The sequence below is a fragment of the Anas platyrhynchos genome, chromosome 1, assembly GCF_047663525.1.
Source record: "Anas platyrhynchos isolate ZD024472 breed Pekin duck chromosome 1, IASCAAS_PekinDuck_T2T, whole genome shotgun sequence".
NCBI lineage: Eukaryota > Metazoa > Chordata > Aves > Anseriformes > Anatidae > Anas > Anas platyrhynchos.
Window position 1 is genome coordinate 121,555,998 of NC_092587.1, and position 6,000 is coordinate 121,561,997.

Sequence of the window (6,000 nt, forward strand, 5' to 3'; positions counted from 1 at the left end):
CTCAGCTCTGTGACCTCACTCAGCTCTGTGACCTCACTCAGCTCTGAGACCTCACTCAGCTCTGAGACCTCACTCAGCTCTGAGACCTCACTCAGCTCTGAGTCCTCACTCAGCTCTGTGACCTCACTCAGCTCTGTGACCTCACTCAGCTCTGAGTCCTCACTCAGCTCTGTGTCCTCACTCGGCGCGGGAAACTCACTCAGCTCTGTGACCTCACTCAGCGCGGGAAACTCACTCAGCTCTGAGTGAGTCCTCACTCAGCTCTGAGTCCTCACTCAGCTCTGTGACCTCACTCAGCTCTGTGACCTCACTCAGCTCTGAGTCCTCACTCAGCGCGGGAAACTCACTCAGCTCTGTGACCTCACTCAGCTCTGAGTCCTCACTCACCTCTGAGTCCTCACTCAGCTCTGAGTCCTCACTCAGCACGGGAAACTCACTCAGCTCTGTGACCTCACTCAGCGCGGGAAACTCACTCAGCTCTGAGTGAGTCCTCACTCAGCTCTGAGTCCTCACTCAGCTCTGTGACCTCACTCAGCTCTGTGACCTCACTCAGCTCTGAGTCCTCACTCAGCGCGGGAAACTCACTCAGCTCTGTGACCTCACTCAGCTCTGTGTCCTCACTCAGCGCGGGAAACTCACTCAGCTCTGAGTCCTCACTCACCTCTGAGTCCTCACTCACCTCTGAGTCGTCACTCACCTCTGTGACCTCACTCAGCTCTGTGACCTCACTCAGCTCTGTGACCTCACTCAGCTCTGAGTCCTCACTCAGCGCGGGAAACTCACTCAGCGCGGGAAACTCACTCAGCTCTGTGACCTCACTCAGCGCGGGAAATTCACTCAGCTCTGAGTGAGTCCTCACTCAGCTCTGAGTCCTCACTCAGCTCTGTGTCCTCACTCAGCACGGGAAACTCACTCAGCTCTGTGTCCTCACTCAGCGCCGGAAACTCACTCAGCTCTGAGTGAGTCCTCACTCAGCTCTGAGTCCTCACTCAGCTCTGTGACCTCACCCAGCTCTGTGACCTCACCCAGTTCTGAGTCCTCACTCAGCTCTGAGTCCTCACTCAGCTCTGTGACCTCACTCAGCTCTGAGACCTCACTCAGCTCTGAGTCCTCACTCAGCTCTGTGACCTCACTCAGCTCTGAGTCCTCACTCAGCTCTGAGTCCTCACTCACCTCTGTGACCTCACTCAGCTCTGTGACCTCACTCAGCTCTGTGACCTCACTCAGCTCTGAGTCCTCACTCAGCTCTGAGTCCTCACTCAGCGCGGGAAACTCACTCAGCTCTGTGTCCTCACTCAGCGCGGGAAACTCACTCAGCTCTGTGACCTCACTCAGCGCGGGAAATTCACTCAGCACTGAGTGAGTCCTCACTCAGCTCTGAGTCCTCACTCAGCTCTGAGTCCTCACTCAGCTCTGTGACCTCACTCAGCTCTGAGACCTCACTCAGCTCTGTGACCTCACTCAGCGCGGGAAACTCACTCAGCTCTGTGACCTCACTCAGCGCGGGAAATTCACTCAGCTCTGAGTGAGTCCTCACTCAGCTCTGAGACCTCACTCAGCTCTGAGTCCTCACTCAGCTCTGAGTCCTCACTCAGCTCTGAGTCCTCACTCAGCTCTGAGTCCTCACTCAGCTCTGTGACCTCACTCAGCTCTGTGTCCTCACTCAGCGCGGGAAACTCACTCAGCTCTGAGTGAGTCCTCACTCAGCTCTGAGTCCTCACTCAGCACGGGAAACTCTCTCAGCTCTGTGACCTCACTCAGCTCTGAGTCCTCACTCAGCTCTGAGTCCTCACTCAGCTCTGTGACTTCATTCAGCTCTGTGACCTCACTCAGCGCGGGAAACTCACTCAGCTCTGTGACCTCACTCAGCGAGGGAAACTCACTCAGCTCTGGTTGAGTCCTCACTCAGCTCTGAGACCTCACTCAGCACGGGAAACTCACTCAGCTCTGTGTCCTCACTCAGCGCGGGAAACTCACTCAGCTCTGAGTGAGTCCTCACTCAGCTCTGAGTCCTCACTCAGCTCTGTGTCCTCACTCAGCGCGGGAAACTCACTCAGCTCTGAGTGAGTCCTCACTCAGCTCTGAGTCCTCACTCAGCTCTGAGTCCTCACTCAGCTCTGTGTCCTCACTCAGCGCGGGAAACTCACTCAGCTCTGGTTGAGTCCTCACTCAGCTCTGAGTCCTCACTCAGCACGGGAAACTCACTCAGCTCTGTGTCCTCACTCAGCGCGGGAAACTCACTCAGCTCTGAGTGAGTCCTCACTCAGCTCTGAGTCCTCACTCAGCTCTGTGTCCTCACTCAGAGCGGGAAACTCACTCAGCTCTGAGTGAGTCCTCACTCAGCTCTGAGTCCACACTCAGCTCTGAGTCCTCACTCAGCTCTGAGTCCTCCCTCAGCGCGGGAAACTCACTCAGCTCTGAGTCCTCACTCAGCGCGGGAAACCCACTCAGCTCTGTGTCCTCACTCAGCGCGGGATACTCACTCAGCTCTGAGTGAGTGCTCACTCAGCCCTGAGTGCTCACTCAGACCTGAGTGCTCACTCAGCTCTGTGACCTCACTCAGCTCTGTGACCTCACTCAGCTCTGTGACCTCACTCAGCTCTGTGACCTCACTCAGCTCGGAGTCCTCACTCAGCTCTGAGTCCTCACTCAGCTCTGTGACCTCACTCAGCTCTGTGTCCTCACTCAGCTCTGCGTCCTCACTCAGCTCTGAGTCCTCACTCAGCTCTGTGACCTCACTCAGCGCGGGAAACTCACTCAGCTCTGTGTCCTCACTCAGCGCGGGAAATTCACTCAGCTCTGAGTGAGTCCTCACTCAGCTCTGAGTCCTCACTCAGCTCTGAGTCCTCACTCAGCTCTGTGACCTCACTCAGCTCTGTGTCCTCACTCAGCGCGGGAAACTCACTCAGCTCTGTGTCCTCACTCAGCTCTGTGACCTCACTCAGCTCTGTGACCTCACTCAGCTCTGTGTCCTCACTCAGCGCGGGAAACTCACTCAGCTCTGAGTCCTCACTCAGCTCTGAGTCCTCACTCAGCTCTGTGACCTCACTCAGCGCGGTAAACTCACTCAGCGCGGTAAACTCACTCAGCTCTGTGACCTCACTCAGCGCGGGAAACTCACTCAGCTCTGTGACCTCACTCAGCGCGGGAAACTCACTCAGCTCTGAGTGAGTCCTCACTCAGCTCTGAGTCCTCACTCAGCACGGGAAACTCACTCAGCTCTGTGTCCTCACTCAGCGCGGGAAACTCACTCAGCTCTGAGTGAGTCCTCACTCAGCTCTGAGTCCTCACTCAGCTCTGTGACCTCACTCAGCTCTGTGACCTCACTCAGCTCTGAGTCCTCACTCAGCTCTGAGTCCTCACTCAGCTCTGAGTCCTCACTCAGCTCTGAGTCCTCACTCAGCTCTGAGTCCTCACTCAGCTCTGTGACCTCACTCAGCTCTGAGTCCTCACTCAGCTCTGAGTCCTCACTCAGCTCTGAGTCGTCACTCAGCTCTGAGTCCTCACTCAGCTCTGAGTCCTCACTCAGCTCTGAGTCCTCACTCAGCTCTGAGTTCTCACTCAGCTCTGAGTCCTCACTCAGCTCTGTGACCTCACTCAGCTCTGTGACCTCACTCAGCTCTGTGACCTCACTCAGCTCGGGAAACTCTCTCAGCTCTGAGTCCTCACTCAGCTCTGAGTCCTCACTCAGCTCTGTGACCTCACTCAGCTCTGAGTCCTCACTCAGCTCTGAGTCCTCACTCAGCTCTGAGTCCTCACTCAGCTCTGAGACCTCACTCAGCTCTGAGACCTCACTCAGCTCTGAGTTCTCACTCAGCTCTGAGTCCTCACTCAGCTCTGTAACCTCACTCAGCTCTGAGTCCTCACTCAGCTCTGTGTCCTCACTCAGCTCTGTGACCTCACTCAGCTCTGTGACCTCACTCAGCGCGGGAAACTCTCTCAGCTCTGTGACCTCACTCAGCTCTGTGACCTCACTCAGCGCGGGAAACTCACTCAGCTCTGTGTCCTCACTCAGCGCGGGAAACTCACTCAGCTCTGTGACCTCACTCAGCGCGGGAAACTCACTCAGCTCTGAGTGAGTCCTCACTCAGCTCTGAGTCCTCACTCAGCTCTGTGACTTCACTCAGCTCTGTGACCTCACTCAGCGCGGGAAATTCACTCAGCTCTGAGTGAGTCCTCACTCAGCACGGGAAACTCACTCAGCTCTGTGACCTCACTCAGCGCGGGAAACTCACTCAGCTCTGTGACCTCACTCAGCGCGGGAAATTCACTCAGCTCTGAGTGAGTCCTCACTCAGCTCTGAGTCCTCACTCAGCTCTGAGTCCTCACTCAGCTCTGTGACCTCACTCAGCTCTGTGACCTCACTCAGCGCGGGAAATTCACTCAGCTCTGTGTCCTCACTCAGCTCTGTGTCCTCACTCAGCTCTGAGTCCTCACTCAGCTCTGAGTCCTCACTCAGCTCTGAGTCCTCACTCAGCTCTGAGTCCTCACTCAGCGCGGGAAACCCACTCAGCTCTGAGTGAGTCCTCACTCAGCTCTGTGTCCTCACTCAGCTCTGTGTCCTCACTCAGCTCTGTGACCTCACTCAGCTCTGTGACCTCACTCAGCTCTGTGACCTCACTCAGCTCTGAGTCCTCACTCAGCTCTGTGACCTCACTCAGCTCTGAGTCCTCACTCAGCTCTGTGACCTCACTCAGCTCTGAGTCCTCACTCAGCTCTGTGACCTCACTCAGCTCTGAGTCCTCACTCCTCTCTGTTTCCTCACTCAGCGCGGGAAACTCACTCAGCGCGGGAAACTCACTCAACTCTGTGTCCTCACTCAGCGCGGGAAACTCACTCAGCTCTGAGTGAGTCCTCACTCAGCTCTGTGTCCTCACTCAGCTCTGAGTCCTCACTGAGCTCTGTGACCTCACTCAGCTCTGTGACCTCACTCAGCTCTGAGTCCTCACTCAGCTCTGTGTCCTCACTCAGCGCGGGAAACTCACTCAGCTCTGTGACCTCACTCAGCGCGGGATATACACTCAGCTCTGAGTGAGTCCTCACTCAGCTCTGAGTCCTCACTCAGCTCTGTGACCTCACTCAGCTCTGTGACCTCACTCAGCTCTGAGTCCTCACTCAGCTCTGTGACCTCACTCAGCTCTGAGTCCTCACCCAGCTCTGAGTCCTCACTCAGCTCTGAGTCCTCACTCAGCACGGGAAACTCACTCAGCTCTGGTTGAGTCCTCACTCAGCTCTGAGTCCTCACTCAGCACGGGAAACTCACTCAGCTCTGTGTCCTCACTCAGCGCGGGAAACTCACTCAGCTCTGAGTGAGTCCTCACTCAGCTCTGTGTCCTCACTCAGCTCTGTGTCCTCACTCAGCGCGGGAAACTCACTCAGCTCTGAGTGAGTCCTCACTCAGCTCTGAGTCCTCACTCAGCTCTGAGTCCTCACTCAGCTCTGAGTCCTCACTCAGCGCGGGAAACTCACTCAGCTCTGGTTGAGTCCTCACTCAGCTCAGAGTCCTCACTCAGCACGGGAAACTCACTCAGCTCTGTGTCCTCACTCAGCGCGGGAAACTCACTCAGCTCTGAGTGAGTCCTCACTCAGCTCTGAGTCCTCACTCAGCTCTGTGTCCTCACTCAGCTCTGTGTCCTCACTCAGCGCGGGAAACTCACTCAGCTCTGAGTGAGTCCTCACTCAGCTCTGAGTCCTCACGCAGCTCTGAGTCCTCACGCAGCTCTGAGTCCTCACGCAGCTCTGTGTCCTCACGCAGCGCGGGAAACTCACTCAGCTCTGAGTGAGTCCTCACTCAGCTCTGAGTCCTCACTCAGCTCTGAGTCCTCACTCAGCTCTGTGTCCTCACTCAGCTCTGTGTCCTCACTCAGCGCGGGAAACTCACTCAGCTCTGAGTGAGTCCTCACTCAGCTCTGAGTCCTCACTCAGCTCTGAGTCCTCACTCAGCTCTGTGTCCTCACTCAGCTCTGTGACCTCACTCAGCTCTGTGACCTCACTCAGCTC